Here is a 16988-nt window from a genome sequence, read left to right as displayed (position 1 = left end):
GACTGCAGGCAGCGCCTGCGATTGAAGAGACAATGAGCTGGTTGTTAGCCGCAGTCGGACGCGTCTCACCATCGAGCGTGATCAAGATGGCTGCCCACGAGCTGTGGAGCGGCGGGACCATTTTCCACCGCCTCCACCTCCTCATAGGGGGCGATATGCCACCCCGCCGCCTGTTGAGCATCCGATGCTCAGCGATCGGCGGGGCCACCGTGAAGGAGTCGGAGAAAACGATGCCCGCCATCGAATCAACCGCCTTGCACGATCCATGGCGCTAGAAGAAGAAGATGCGATTTGTCCGCCTTGTTTTGGCCCCCGAATTCGCGATGAGCCCTTCCCCAGGGGGTTCTCGCTCCAAAGAGACACGCCCAAGTATGACGGCTCCGTAAAGCCGGAAGACTTGTTGGTCGACTACACCACCGCAGTCAGCATAGCAAGCAGCAATAAGCGTGTTGCCATGATGTACATCCCCCTCATGCTCGAGGGCACGACGCGCACTTGGCTGAACAGCCTCAAGCCCTACAACATAAATAGCTGGATGGACTTCACCGAAGTCTTCGTCCGCAACTTCACCAACACTTACAAGCGGGCACCCAAGCCTCGCCAGCTCTCTCTGTGCGTCCAAGTCCCGGCCGAGTCCAGTCGCGACTAACTGACTAGGGTTACACAGAGTCGGTTACAATGGGGGGAGATCTACATATCCGTATCGCTAAGCTTGCCTTCCACGCCAAGGAAAGTCCCATCTGGACACGGGACGAAGTCTTCAATCTTGTATCTTCATAGTCCAGGAGTCCGGCCAAAGGTCATAGTCCGGCTATCCGGACACCCCCTAATCCGGGACTCCCTCAGTAGCCCCCGAACCAGGCTTCAATGACAATGAGTCCGGCATGCAGATTTGTCTTCGGCATTGCAAGGCGGGTTCTTCTCCAAATTCCATATACCTGTTGAATAGTGTCCGGCTTCTGATGAATGTTGCACTCCTTGGCTTCTGTGCCCAATAATGGCCATCTTCCACGTGTCAAGCGAATGCGAAAAGCCAGGGTGTTGTTTTTCATTTACCCCCCTAGCTGCGCAAATGAGCCGCCTATAAAAGAGATGGGGATTTAGATCCGAATCACGCCATCTTCCCTCCGCGAGCATTCATCGGAGTGCATTCGACAGATATCCATTCTATCATGGCCAGTCGACGCAGCTCCTCCTCTCGCCCCCCAGCCCTCAGCCTGGAGATTGGGAGAGATGCTCCGTCCCGCATAGCGAGCTAGTGGCGCTCCAAACCAAGGGGATTCTCCCCCCAGCCTACATGTCCCGGTTCAAGCCGGGCTTGCCACCTATAATGGTGGAGAGCAAGCGGAGAGCGTCCCCAATCCCTCCAAAGGAGAGCGGGTATGCCTTGTCCCTTATTTGATAAGAGGACTCGGATTTCCAATTCATCCGTTTCTCCGGGGGCTCCTGGAGTTCTACGGCCTCCAGTTGCATAACCTTACGCCAGCCTCCATATTGCATATTGCGGGCTTCGTAGCCCTTTGCGAGCTATTTCTGGGCGTCGAGGCCCATTTCGCACTATGGAAGAAGCTGTTCTTCCTTGTGCCCCGTTCTCAGGAGGTGTCGATATATCAAGTGGGCGGAGCCGAACTATGGCGTATCGCCGGGACTGGATATCTATCCGGAACCACAAAGAAGGCATCCGAAGACTGTCCCTCAGAATGGTTTTATATAGAAGATGTCCCCCTGCCGGACCCTGTTTGGATCGGCCTCCCTGAGTTTAATGATGCTCCTTTGAAGAAGCGCCAAAGCTGGCGTCCACGGGGCCCTCGGAAGGAAAATGATAGGGACGTCCTTTACCGGATGAGCCGGATAAGGTTGTTAGCTCATTTCGGACTGACCATGATCGAGGTCATGGCCATATGCATTATGCGGGGGGTGCAACCGCTTCAGTATAGAGGTCACCCTATGTGGGATATCAACGGGGAGGACGACGCCACCCGGTGCGGCTATAAGGGGTCGGAATCAGCTGCCGCTCTAATAAAGATCTTGTCCACTTTATACAAGGGAGAAGAGGAGGAATTCCTCCGCGCCAACCCACGGGGTGGATTTTCTATGTACAATCCTCCAAGCACTAGTAGAAAAAGGGTCAAATGTGAAGCACAATAGTGCCGGTTGGAATTTCAGCCGGCACTATTGTGTACACTAGTGCTGGTTCGTGGCGGCGATCAATAGCACCGGTTCGTGGCGAACCTTTAGTACCGGTTCATGCCACGAACCGGTACTAAAGAGGCTGTGTCAGCCTGCGGTCAGGCTATGGCCCCACCATCACAATTTAGTGCCGGTTCGTACCACGAACCGGTACTAATGAGGTTATGGCAAGCTGTTTTTAGTCCCACCTCGTTCCCCTAACAAGCCTTTTACCACCTTAAATATGTTATTTCTCAAACTATCACAAGCACTTGGTCTTCATTGAACTCTATGTGTAGAATTTGTGGCCGCAATATGAGTCTTCATCGGTTTATAAATCGTTGATGACTCATATTGACAATTTAGATTGTACACACAAAGATCATTGATGATCAAAGTATTTTTGATGTTATAAGATCATATTGACTTATATATGCTTCATTTGCCTGACTTATAATTTTTAATTTTCACTATTCTACTAGCACATCCCGTGCCATGCAAGAATTTTTGTCTTGGATAAGATAGGTTTCAAAGATATGGAAACTATGGAGGTAAAGAGAGCTTACCTGAAAACTGAGCATGATGGTTATACTTTCAACGTCAAAGTATACAATACACACACGTACACATATTTTGAATGCAAAACTTGGCAAGCACTATGCAAGGCTTATGCATTTGAGCCTGGTATGGTTATCACCTTTGATATTCGTCCGGAAGATGATATTGAAGGTAATAGAGACATATGGGTCGATGTGCAGACCCCTCCAGTTCTACCATTATGTGAGTTCTTCTCATCTATATTTTTGTCTTTGATATTGCTTATTCAAAAATAACTGACAACTAATTTCTATTGACAGCTTATCTCCATTCAACCAAACATGTCCGGCGCTTGGTAGACAGGACCTACTACTGTCCCGGAGCTGAACTAAACTGCGAGGAAATAAGTCATTATGTTTCATGGCTTGAGGATCTTCATACTGTCAAGACAAATTTTCTTCCTGCACTTAGAAATGTTAGTACTCAAAACGTGCGACCAATAGTGATGGTATTGAACTACGGTCACATCTATTTAGGAATGATGGTAAGATATTTACTATTTGTCCTCAGTGCATATTTTGCATACATATTTTTTTTGCTAAACTTTCATTGCTAAGTATATTAATTAAGTACTATACGATGTTCTTCAACAGGGACTCCCGATGACAGTTGTGCCTTAGGGGATCGAGACTAAAGGTCAGATGTCAATTGTTAGCTTACGACCAAGAGATCCTGCATTGCGCATGAATGCATTCAAGATTTCTAGAAGCGATGAATGCTTAATAGTGAAAGATTGGAGGAAAATTGTTAATGATCGCAGAGAAGTACTAGGGGGCAGCAATGAGAAGCGCAACCCACGATTAGGAGACATGTTCATCGGCATGCTCCAGTATGATCAATCAGGAGAGCTATACATGTTCTGTGCTATTTTACCAGAGAGAGAGTAGCTAGCAGGAGTGATTTAGCTAGTTCTTCATGCTGCTCTTAATTAGTACTTGTCCTTTCATGTCCGTGTTCTTCGTTCTGAACTTAAGTGATTTGCTTTTGTGGTGTTATATATGAACGCTTATATCATGACAATCATGTTGAACTCGATGATTGGTTCTACTAGAAATTCTATTTATATATATATATATATATATATATATATATATATATATATATATATATGCATAACGTGTACAATGTGTAGTATCGTAAAATACCAGCAAACGAAAAAGAATTAAAATGGAAACACAAAATTAAATGAAAAAGAAATCATAAAACTAAAAACCCCCCAAACCTTATAGTACCGGTTGGTCTTACCAACCGGTACTAAAGGGCTCCAGGCCCCCGGAGCTGGCTCGTGCCACGTGGTTGCCCTTTAGCACCGGTTCGTGCTGAACCGGTACTAAAGGGGGGGGGGGGCTTTAGTGCCCACACTTTAGTGCCGGTTATGGAACCGGCACTAAAGGGCCTTACGAACCGGTGCTATTGCCCGGTTCTGCACTAGTGAAGCTGGGTAAGCGGGCACTTCCACTCACCCATCCGTTTCATATTCCCATGGTTAAGTATTCAGCTTAGCAATTTCAACGCAGGAGCTACGCTAGGCTGTAAAGGAGATAAACAACCCTCCTCCACAACCCGAGGACCCGGAACGGTCCTTCGATCCGGACTCCCAAGAGGACCCGGACTTAGCTGTGGAGCTGATCGATGGGGGTGTTTCATCAATTGAGCAAGGACAACACCTTGGTGGCCATTACGGCCGATTATCCCGGACTACTTCCAGCCTCACAAGTAACCGAGACCGAAGTCCCCGTACTTCTAAGATGATCCACCCGTGCTTATTTTTGATCACCGTATACCAATGGCGTTTTTGCAGGGGAAGTCCTTGAGGCGGAGGGCCGAGCCTGCGGTGGCTAGCCAACAAGGGGCATCAAGGCCCGGCAGGCTGAAAAGAAGTGTGGTCCGGATTGAGACGCCGGCGCAGCGGTATGGCGCGCAATTTTATTCCCAAGTTTTATTCCCTCAAGGTATTCTAACGCTCGTGCTCTCTTCAGGAAAAAGAGCGCTCGCCGGACTATATCCGGAGAGGTTGCCAATCGCGCCTCCACCGGCCAGGCTCAAAGGTTAAGTCCGGAAGCGGAGGCAAACACGAGGCGCGCACCGGGTGCTCCTCCAACAGAGGATGCGGACGGGCTGTCTCCCACCAATTCCGAGGTGGAGAGTGTGGTGAACCACAGGCGTCGCCGGACAGTTCTTCGTGACGCTTGTTTCTCTCAGTAGGCATTGGATGCCTTTAATACGGGAGATGCGTACCTCCGTGCCGCTCAAAATGGTCTAGCCAGAGCCACAGAGCAGTATGTAAAAGACACACGGGTGAGAAAATTTGATGGTTATATATGTCAGTAGCCCCTGAGACTTGAAACAGTTAGAATAACTGATTTAAGGATCATTTGTTATGCAGGATCTTACAGAAAAGAATACCCAACTGTCCCAGGAGCTGGAAGAGTGCAAAGCCCAACTTGAGGCCGCACTAGCCGCGACGGGGGAGACCAAGGAGACCCCCTCTGGTAATATATGCTTCGAAAGATAAGTATGTTGTGAAGGGCGGCATGTGTGCAAATCTGACAATAACATTGCAGATGGCGCCGGAGTGGATCCGGAGAAGCAACAACTCTTGCGCCGGTTAAAGGCCGGCGAGAACGTGCTTACGATGGTGAGGCAAGAGAAGAATAAGCTCCAAGATGCCAACTCCCAGCTGGGCGAGGAACTAAAGGATGTCCGTGCTCAGCTGTCGAACTCCGTGAAGGAGAATCGGCGGCTTCGACACGGCATTTTTAGTAAGTGCTTGAACGAACTTCGAAAAAGAGTTCAGTGAGGAAGCCGATTGACAGAGTTATGTCTGTAGGTATGCTGATAGGTCGGCCTGCCGAGGAAATGCCCGGTTCTACGGGTGACCTTCTTCCCGAGCTCTTACAACTGCACGAACGAGTTCGGTAGGTAATGCAAGGCGTCGTCCAGGCCTTGTGGCCATCCGTCTCCATGCCCGAAGGCCTTGGAGAGCTTGTAGAGAAGCTGAAGGGAGCGCGGTGGCGCTTCTGATTATGGAAGATATCGGCCTGCCATCATGGCGCCAGGGAGGCCTGGGCCATGGTGAAGACGCGGTACACGAAGGCCGACCCAAACTACATGGCCGAGGTCGGACCTGTGGGGCCCGATGGGAAGGAGATCCCTGTGAGTTTAGTGTACGGCCAGATAGAGTTGGCCGCCAAATATTCCCAACAGGACTGTAAACTAGACAACATGTTGGATGGTATTGAAAAGGAATATACCCAGTCAAATTGACTATGTAATTTAAAATGACATATAAAATGCCTTCTAGACGGATTGTAGATCGTTTGTCATGGCGGACCTTTTTCGCTTCAACCTAGGGACCCGATAGTCCGGAGTGTGTCCGAATACCCTCTCGGTTATGTAAGAACCGGGGCATGCGTGGAGACCAGGCGTAGGGGTTATTAGTGCTTGAACAGACAAGTGCCCAACTAGTTATGTTATATTACATGGTTAGTAAGAAACATCTTCCAGGGAGAATAGTTCCGTTAGGGGTTCCTTTCCCTGGGGGGCATATGCCCTAAAGTGCATGTTCAGACTGCGAAGAAAGCAGAAAAGCATCTGGGGGCGGATAAATAAACGAGTGATAAATCATCTTTTAGTTCACCGACCGAATATTCCCTTAAAAACGCTAGCTTTCGGCTTCACCCAGTCTGAGGTACACATCCGGCTGACCCGGCAGTAACAATCGCAGAGGTGCTCCCTTTACCGCCTAGCCGAGCAATCGGGAACGTAGGGGTAAGCACACGAGCCAGGCAACCCAGCTTGGCCAAAACTTAAGTCATATCGATGCATATAATGGTCAATAAAAGGTACATGCGAAAGTGTGACACATGTGTTCGCACTACAAGAAACCTGTTAATCCATGATGGATTCCTAATAACGTTCTTGAAAACCGTCATGGGTCAGCAAGATGTGGGTGGCCACCCAAAACAATAGCCTGATTCATCATGGACATCAAGGACCGTCACAGAAACCGTCACGTACCGACCTATTGGGCTAGCCTTTTCTTTTCTTATACATCACCCAGACCGTCATCGATGGTTCCTGATGATGTGTCATGCGTGACTCCTTACTTGTCCCACATGTCAGTTGAATGTAGTCAACAAAATTAAAAATAAATGGGGGGCGCGCCTGGAAATTGGAGAGCGCGGGCGGAGATGCAACAATTCAAGTCGCCAACACGGGCCGATCTGGATGGCAAAAATTTGGAGCCGGCCTATTTAACCCCACAGTCCACCCCATCTAACCCTAATCCCCATTCCCTTCTCCCGTTCCCTCAGCCGCCGCACTCCACCTATGTTCCCCTGCCGGCTCCCGATCTAGAGCTTCCCTCTCCGCTCACCCTATGCGTCCGGCCCCTCCGGACGACCCCAACTGCTGCGGCTAGACGACATTCGGCGTCGTCCATGACGGGCCCTTCCTCGGTCGCAGTCGACCAGCACATGGACGGTGAACCCCATGACGCTCTGGCCATCTCAACCAGATCGCCGCTGACATCTTCGGCCGGCAGCGAGCCATGGTGAGGTACAGGGCGCCGCCGTCGTCACGGATGCGGAGTACAGGGCGCGACCGCCACGGATCCAGCCTCTGCTTCACCGACGCGGCCCCCTTCTCTATTGTATCTCGTGGCTACTGATCCATCTTTGACCGGCAGCAAGCCATGGTGAGGTACAGGGCGGCGCCGCCGTCACGGATGCTGTGTTCAGGACGCCACCGACACGAATCCAGCCTCTGCTTCACCGATGCAGCCCCCTTCTCTGTTGCATCTCCCGGCTAGGTAATACTCTAAAGCTTGGTTGTTGGCATTGTTTGCCTTTTGCCCGTGCTCTGATTTAAGAATTTTTATGCATCCTGGAATACTTGAGATGGATGTGCATCTTGACACGCAACTTATTGTACATGTAGACTTTGTAACCAAGAATTTAGTGGTGTTTGGTGAGGCACCTTATGCAGGATTATGAATCTTCATATTCTTTAATTATAATTTTGCTAAAAGTGAGTACTCTGGTTAATAATGTTCGAATGATATACACATGTTGTCAACTGGTCCAAGTCTCTATACAAGTTTCAATACATGAAATTTTCAAGTGATTAAATGTATTGATGTATGTTCTGACATCTTAATGTAGAGCGGCCGGATATTTTATTGACAGAACTGTGAGATAGATTTAGTGGCTCACTTGTCTTATGCATAGTAAACACATTACCATGCTTATAAATAATTCATTTAATCACACCTGACTGAAACATGGAGAGAATCTAATGGCCTCATGTTCCCTTCTCTATTAGTATTTTATATTGACTGGTTCCTTCATAATGTGGTTAGGTACTTGCGAAACTGTACAGTTTATGGCTACAACTTGAAGGTCCTTATTTGGGTCTCGTCCAAAAAAATGGAGCTGGAAATTTTCCATGCGAGCCTAATTTTTAGAATCATGTTTTTAGTTTATTCTGACTAGAAATGTCCAGTGTGTGTTCCATGATGGTAACTCCAAATATGATATTTTTGGTCCTGTAGGTATTTTCCATGTAAAAATATATACTTTTCTGTCTGTGTGCTTGGCTTTGTGCTATTCATATCAATGTTTATATAGGTGGATTGTACATTCTGAATATTTTCTTTGGATATTTTTTATCTGCTATAATATGATCATTAAGCACCATGCGTATGGATTATACCTTTCGTCTATTTGAGCATCTCCTTCAGGCTGGGTGTGTACTTAGAAAATGGAGAAATGTACTCCTTAGAGATCGACATGTAAGTGTAATTTTCATGTAATTTGCTGATGTAGTGTGTCTCTTCATTCTGAGATTGTGGGCGTATTATAAATTGAGTTTGTTCGCTATGTGCTCTGCCTAAGTTATGTGATTCATGAATCTGAAGATAAAAAACTTCACAAGTTGCAACCCTGCCTAAACTACATTTTGATTGTCAACATTTTTTTAGTTGAGAAAGTAATAAGGTTCAAAATCTTAGTTGTAGACACTGAATGAAAATTAATCATTTATCATTTGTTTCACTTACTAGGAGTGTTTAGTAAGTATATGGTTGCTTCAGCTTTTCCCTATTATTGTATAGAAAAGTTCATTTGAAGAGGAGGTTTGGAATAAGGAAATGATTAACCTGTAGGATGGAGGTATTCTTATGTAGTGAAATAATTTTCTAACAATCCTATTCATTTGTGAAAAAACAAAATATACCATTGTGAGGAAGTACATGATAAATCACTTAGCTGTTTAAAAGCATACTTTATTAGGCCTGAAAAAAATCTAACATAATTTTATTTTTATGTTTGACATAACCATATATATATTTCAGTACATATCAGTTGTGTCGCCCTAACTTTAGTAATAAATGCTTTTATGTAACTTTTTTTGTGTCTACACTACTTTGTCTAAATTAGTAGTGATGATTATGATTTGGTGTTGTTAGATTCTAAAGGACCTTTTGTTTGTAGGCTATTGTTATGTTGTTGCATCGCAAATCTGGATGACCACACATCTCTTATGAGATTTGGATATTGAATAAACCACCACCCTTTCCACTATGGAAAGATGGGGTTTGCTGGACTCCAATGAGCATTACGGTGTCCTTTTTGGAGAGAATGAGCATTCTGGTGTTGGAGCAGAAATGATGCAAAGGACATTTGTGGCTAGTTTGTAATTTTTTTTCCTGGGAACTGTTTTTCTTACGTTCCTGGCTGTAATTATTTTTTTCTGTAATTTTTATTCGATTAAAACTTTTTAAGGGAATTCTTTTGTTAGATATGTTCAGAAATCTATTAAGTACACATTGGATCAAAATGTTAACTATCCAAAATTAGTGGGCTATTAATATGGTTAAAATCTATGGGCTAAAATGGGCTATGAATGTAATCAGGTAGAATGTAATATGGGCCACGACTGAATTTAATGAGCCCAAATCCTAACCAATCTTGGATTATTGCATGGGCCAAAGTAAATTTGGGCTGATTGTCACATGGGCTGCCACATCAGAGCCATGTTGGATGCCATGTCAGACGATGATGTGTCTGGCATGTTAACGCCGTTATCACATGTCAATTGTGACGGTCATGAGCTGTCATGGTCTGAGACAAAATCCATGACGGCCTGTATTTCTGTCATGATCTGCATGATGGTTAAATTATGACGCGATATACATGACGGATTTTAGATCCGTCATCGATGCCCACGCATGTCGGTTTTGCAGCGAGTTGTGACGGATTGAAATTGTCATGAATTAACAGATTTCTTGTAGTGTCGGCATGAGGCCCGTATAAACAAGCTTCTGTTAGAGAAGCCCTCAGGTATTATGAGCGCGGATAGCGCGTCAATTGTGTGCGAACAAGGCGCAAACGAGCCCTTAAAGGCTGTAAGAGAAAAAGAGGGAGAAGGAGAGAAATATAAGACAGCTAATGTCTAAAAAATAGACAGAGGGAGGACACGAACACAAAGTCCGACGCTAGGCATAGAATCTTCGTAGACGGGCTGCGTTCCATGGGTTCGGCTCGAGTCGGTTATCCGATGCATCTCGTAGACGGTAGGCTCCACCAGCCAGGACTTGGTCAATTATGAAGGGACCTTCCCATTTGGGCTTGAGTTTGTCCTTTATCTTGTCCGGCAGGCGTAGAACTAACTCGCCAACATTGTAAGTTTTGGCCCATACTTCTCTGCTTTGATATCTTCGAGCCTGCTGTTGATAGAATGCGGAACGGGCTTTTGCCACGTCGCGCTCCTACTCCAAGGCGTCCAAACTGTCCTGCCGATCGAGTTCGGCTTCTCTTTCTTCGTACATGCGCACGCGAGGTGAGTCATGAATTATGTCGCAGGGCAGAACTGCCTCTGCGCCGTATACCATAAAGAATGGTGTGAATCCGGTAGTGCGATTCGGCGTGGTCCGCAGCCCCCAAAGTACGGAGTCGAGCCCCTCTACCCAGTGTGTGTTAGATTCCTTGAGGGACTGCACTAATCTGGGTTTGATGCCGCTCATGATTAGACCAATTTCTCGCTCGACTTGACCATTAGTTTGTGGGTGATAGACTGAAGCGTAGTCGAGCTTGATGCCCATGTTTTTGCACCAGAGTTTGACCTCGTCGGCCGTAAATTTCGTGCCGTTATCAGTGATGATGCTGTGGGGGACGCCGTAACGGTGTACGACCCCTGATATGAAGTCTATCACTGGCCCGGATTCAGCCGTCTTAACAGGCTTGGTCTCTATCCATTTGGTGAATTTGTCCACCATGACCAGTAGGTATTTTTGCTTGTGTGTTCCTCCTTTAAGGGGTCCAACCATGTCAAGCCCCCAGACCGCGAAGGGCCAGGTGATGGGTATAGTTTGGAGGGTGGTGGGTGGCATATGGCTTTGGTTAGCAAAGAGTTGGCAACTGACGCATCGTTGGACTAAGTCCTGAGCATCTGCCCGGGCCGTCGGCCAATAAAATCCTGTACGGAAGGCCTTGCTTACAAGGGCCCGGGCTTCAGCGTGGTGCCCGCCGAGTCCGGCATGAATTTCAGCCAGAAGATTCCGCCCTTCCTCTTCGGAGATACACCTTTGAAGGACTCTGGTAGTGCTTTTCTTATAAAACTCTCCTTCATGGACTTTATAGGCTTTAGATCGCCGCACTATGCAGCGTGCCTCGTTTTGGTCCTCGAGGAGTTCCTGCCTAGTTAGTAGGCTAGGAATGGTTCTGTCCACGGGGCAATGACTGCCATTATTACATGGGCTAAGGATGTTACTTCGTTGGCATAGCCTCCCGTTGTGTCAGAATGCTCGGTGTCTTGCGGTGCGGTTGGGTCCGGGCTGTTATTTACGGATTCCCCTTCCCATAATACGGATGGCTTGAATAGCCTTTCCAAGAAAATGTTTGGGGGGACTGCATCGCGCTTTGCACCGATGCGTGCCAAGACGTCTGCTGCCTGATTGTTTTCCCGGGCTATATGATGAAATTCGAGCCCCTCGAACCGAGCTGACATTTTTAGGATGGCGTTGCGATAAGCTGCCATTTTCGGATCCTTGGCATCAAAGTCTCCATTTATTTGGGATATCGCGAGGTTCGAATCCCCACGCACCTCTAGGCATTGGATGCCCATGGAGACCATGTACAAGGGCCTCGTATTCGGTTGCGTTGTTGGAGTCCGTATACATTATCTGGAGTACGTATTGAACTGTATCTCCTGTTGGGGATGTCAGAACGACGCCAGCCCCCAAACCAGCTAATGTTTTGGAGCCGTCGAAGTGCATGATCCAGTTGGAATATGTGTCGTACTCTTTAGGAAGTTCGGCTTCCGTCCAGTCGGTGACGAAGTCGGCCAAAACCTGCGACTTGATAGCTCGTCGTGGCTTATAGGTTATGTCGAACGGGAGGAGCTCAATGGCCCATTTGGCAATCCGGCCCGTCGCGTCGCGGTTGTTTATAATATCGTTAAGAGGTACTTCGGAGGCTACTGTTATCGAACACTCTTGAAAGTAGTGTCGTGGCTTCTTTTGCGTATGCTATCTTTTGATAATGCGGGTACCGTGACTTGTATGGAGTGAGGATAGTGGACACGTAGTAAACTGGTTTTTGAAGGGGGAATTTGTGTCCGTCCGTTTCTCGTTCGATGATGAGCACTGCGCTTACAGCTTGATAAGTTGCCGCACTGTATAATAGCATTGGTTCGCCGATGTTAGGCGCGGCCAGGACTGGGTTTGTTGCCAATATGGCTTTTATTTCTTCGAGTCCGGCCGTGGCAGCATCCGTCCACTCGAAGTGTTTGGTTCGCCGGAGGAGGCGATAAAGGGGTAATGCCTTTTCTCCCAAGCGGGAGATGAAGCGGCTTAGAGCCGCCACGCATCCCGTCAATTTTTGTATTTGTTTGAGGTCCTTTGGAATATCCAATTGTGAAAGAGCTCAGATCTTGGCTGGGTTTGCTTCAATTCCTATACCGGATAAAATGAAGCCCAAGAGCTTTCCGGCTGGTACGCCGAAAACCCATTTTTCTGGGTTAAGTTTGATGTCATATGCTCGGAGGTTATCGAATGTGAGCCTCAAGTCGTCTACTAGAGTTTCGACATGCTTGGTTTTGACGACCACATCCTCTACGTATGCTTCTACTGTTTTGCCGATCTGGTTTTCCAAACATGTCTGAATCATGCGCTAATATGTTGCGCCGGCGTTTTTGAGCCCGAAGGGCATTGTGTTGAAGCAGAATGGGCCGTATGGGGTGATGAATACCGTTGCGGCTTGGTCTGGCTCTGCCATCTTAATTTGATGGTAGCCGGAGTATGCGTCGAGGAAACACAATGAATCGTGTCCTGCGGTAGCGTCGATAATTTGATCGATGCGGGGGAGGGGGAAGGGATCCTTTGGGCAAGCCTTGTTGAGGTCCTTGAAATCGACGCAGAGGCGCCATGATTTGTCCTTCTTCGGTACCATCACCATGTTTGCTAGCCAGTCCGGATGTTTTATATCTCTGATGAATCCGGCCTCCAGTAGTTTGGCTAGCTCCTCTCCCATGGCTTGTCTCTTAGGTTCGGAGAAACGCCGAAGAGCCTGCTTAACAGGCTTGAATCCTTTTAGGATGTTTAGGCTGTGTTCGGCCAGCCTGCGTGGGATTCCTGGCATGTCTGAAGGGTGCCAAGTAAAAATGTCCCAATTTTTACGTCGGAATTCTCGTAGTGCAGCGTCTACATCAGGGTTTAAGTGCGCCCCGATGGAGGCCGTTTTTGTAGGTCCGTTGGATGGACTTGAAATTTGACTATTTCATCCACCGGTTTAAAGGAGGTGGACTTGGATCTTTTATCGAGTATCACGTCGTCCCTGTTCACAGTGGAGCGCAGTGCAGTCAGTTCTTCAGCCGCTAGGGCTTCAGATAGTGCTTCAAGGGCCAGTGCGACTGTCTTGTTTTCGGTGCGGAGTGCTATGTCCGGGTCACTAGCAAGAGTGATTATTCCGTTGGGTCCGGGCATTTTGAGCTTCATGTACCCGTAATGGGGTATAGCTTGAAAAATTGTGAATGCCTCTCGCCCTAATAGAGCGTGGTATCCGCTGCTGAACGGGGCCACTTGAAACGTGACCTCCTCAGACCTGTAATTATCCGGCGTGCCGAACACCACATCCAGTGTGATTTTTCCTGTACAACACGCTTCCCAACTGGGGATTATTCCTCTAAAGGTTGTGTTGCTTCGCTCAATGCGGCTCCAGTCTATTTCCATTTTTTGAAGGGTTTCCTCATAAATGAGGTTCAATCCGCTGCCACCGTCCATGAGTACCTTGGTAAGGCGAAAGCTGTCCACTATTGGACTGAGGACCAATGAGGCTGGTGCTCGAGCTGTTCGGAATTTAGGTTCATCACTGGCATTAAAGGTAATAGCCGTGTCACTCCATGGGTTTATTGTTGCTACTTGGTAGACTTCGGCAAGGCTGCGGAGTGTTCGTTTCCACATATTATTTGACGCGAAAGTCTCGAAGACTGTTAATATCGTACTGGTATCCCTGGGCTGGTGCTCTGTGAATTCTGTAGTTAGAAGCTCCTCGCCACTCCTGGCCACCTGTCGGAGTATCCAACATGCTCTAAGGCTATGAGTTGGTGTGGCGCCCTCTATACTATGAATTTTACAGGGTCCATTGAGCCATCCCTCCAGTACGGTTCCATGTCCTATAGAGGGTTTTTGCTTTTTGGTGTTTAACCCAGGTGCCTGGTGAGAATGCACCCTTTTATTTCGGACTGGGGTTGTATTCAGGGCCGGATTGTCCCAAAATTTTATTTCGGTTTTCCAGGCGCTTTCCATCGCACAGTACTTTCGTACTAAGCATACTATTTTCCAGGCGTGTAATTTCACGGTGACTTATGGCGTTGAGGATTCGGTTGTCCGTGCAATTATTGCAGAAGAATGAAATTGCATCCTCCTCGCGGCAGTCCTTTATCCTGTTCATAACCAGGAGGAATTTGGCCCAGTAATGGTGTACTGTTTCTGCGGGCTCTTGCCGAATTTGGGATAGATCCCTTATATTTGGGTGGGCGGGTGGAATTAAATCCGGAACCTCGCCCAATCTGAGACTCAAGGGCCAAGGAGTTTCCGAGCTCGGAAGCTTGGGTTCTTGGATGTTGTCCAATGAATCTAGCCCGCTGCCTGACTTTAGGTTCAGGGCTTGAGTGACGTACTCCCCTCCGCGGGTATCCGGCTTGGAGGGGTCGGGAATCCGGACATAACTAGTCCTTAAGTAGATGAAGACCTGCCGCATTGTTCCTCCACCACTGTGACGTGGTGGGTGACCTGGGGAGAGTTAATCTCTCTCTCGGATCGGGTTTAAGCCCAATCTGATCGTAGTCTATAGCGACTCCCAGGGCGGCGATGCGATCCAAGAGCTCGCTTAAGGAAGAGCTCCATCGGATCTAACTGCTCGGTGAGTTCCGAGTTGACGTGGAGATTGCTTTTGATGACCCGAGAAGTCATCGTCGGCGCGGCGGCCGAACAGGCGGTCATAAGAAAACCGCCTAGCCGGAGAGTTTGGCCGATAGCCAAAGCTCCTTTAGTGACAGCGCCGTCTTTAAAGACGGGATGAGGCATCCTTCCTTATGGCGACGACACAGAGGAACTATCAATGAAAGCACCAATGTCGATGTCAAAACCGGCGGATCTCGGGTAGGGGGTCCCGAACTGTGCGTCTAGGCGGATGGTAACATGAGACAAGGGACACGATGTTTTTATCCAGGTTCGGGCCCTCTCGATGGAGGTAAAACCCTACTCCTGCTTGATTAATATTGATGATATGGGTAGTACAGGAGTGGATCTACCACGAGATCAGAGAGGCTAAACCCTAGAAGCTAGCCTATGGTATGATTGGTGTTCGTCCTACGGACTAAAACCCTCCGGTTTATATAGACACCGGAGAGGGCTAGGGTTACACAGAGTCGGTTACAATGGGGGGAGATCTACATATCCGTATCGCCAAGCTTGCCTTCCACGCCAAGGAAAGTCCCATCCGGACATGGGACGAAGTCTTCAATCTTGTATCTTCATAGTCCAGGAGTCCGGCAAAAGGTCATAGTCCGGCTATCCGGACACCCCCTAATCCGGGACTCCCTCAGGGTGCACGAGGTAGAAGCCTATAACGACCCGGATTCGATGCGCCAGGTGTCTGCCAGTTATTCGTCGTCATTGCCATGTCATTTGCTTGCGTGTTGCATTTTATCATGTCATCATGTGCATCTCATTTTGCATACGTGTTCGTCTCATGCATCCGAGCTTTTTCCCCGTTGTCCGTTTTTCAATCCGGTACTCCTATGTTCTCCGGCGTTCCCCTTTTGTCTCCTGTTGTGAGCGGGAATTAAACTTTCTCGGAATGGTCCGAGTCTTGCCAAGCGGCCTTGGTATACCACCGGTAGACCGCCTGTCAAGTTTCGTGCCATTTGGAGTCCGTTTGATACTCCAACGGTTAACCGGGTAACCGTAAAAGCCCTCTATGTGTTGCAGCCCAACACCCCTCCAAAGTTGCCCAAAACCCAGCCAAACCCCCTCCATGCTCTCCGCCGTTCGATCACGATCCCGTGGCCGAAAACTGCACCTCATTTGGAGTCTCCTACCTCCCTCTACCTATAAATATGTGCCCCTCCCAGATTTTTTGCGCAGATGAACCCTAGCCTAATCCCCCCCCGCCGCCATCGGACACGTCCGGCCGCAGCCGGACATGTCCGCCCCGCTCCCCCGTCCAACCAGCATCCGCCATGTGGCCTCCCGCTGCCGTCCACCGCGCCGCAGCCCGCCAGGCCCTCGCGGAGCCCGCCCGAGCCCATCTGGGGCCCGGGTCGGACCCCATGCTCCGCCGCCCGCCGCCCGAGCGCCCGACCCGTCGCCGGCGACCAGGGCCTCACCGGAGCCCCACATCGCCGGCCCCGCCGACCTTCCTCGCCACCAGACGCCCCGCCCGCCGAAGATGAGCGCCACCGCCCGCTGCCGTCTCCTCCTTTTCCTCTCCTTTTCTCTCTCCCTCATCTCCCTGTTTCTCTCTGCAGGAAGGCGCCGCCACCGCCGGAGCTTCCTCGCTGCCGCCCCGTTGCGTGTTGCCTCCGGATCCGGCCGGAACGGGTCCGGAGCGACTGGATCCGGTCGTCCCCAGCGCCCTTTGACCTCTCCGCCGTTGCCGCGCCCTCGCCGGTGCTCGAACTCCGGTGCCGCCGCCGCCTGGCAAGATCGGGAGGAGCAC

At 48.8% G+C, this 16988-nt stretch overlaps 1 long non-coding RNA gene across 1 annotated transcript; it reads left to right on the top strand.

Annotated features, from left to right (window-relative positions):
• The first annotated feature begins 7054 nt into the window (after window positions 1-7054).
• On the top strand, window positions 7055-9568 carry LOC119349112. The gene is made up of 2 exons (XR_005169254.1): window positions 7055-7579; window positions 8129-9568. It is a non-coding gene; the product is annotated as an uncharacterized LOC119349112 (long non-coding RNA).
• The last annotated feature ends 7420 nt before the right edge of the window (window positions 9569-16988 follow it).

The sequence above is a fragment of the Triticum dicoccoides genome, chromosome 1B (assembly GCF_002162155.2).
Source record: "Triticum dicoccoides isolate Atlit2015 ecotype Zavitan chromosome 1B, WEW_v2.0, whole genome shotgun sequence".
In the NCBI taxonomy this organism is placed as follows: domain Eukaryota; kingdom Viridiplantae; phylum Streptophyta; class Magnoliopsida; order Poales; family Poaceae; genus Triticum; species Triticum dicoccoides.
This window is presented reverse-complemented; position numbering and strand designations above follow the sequence as displayed.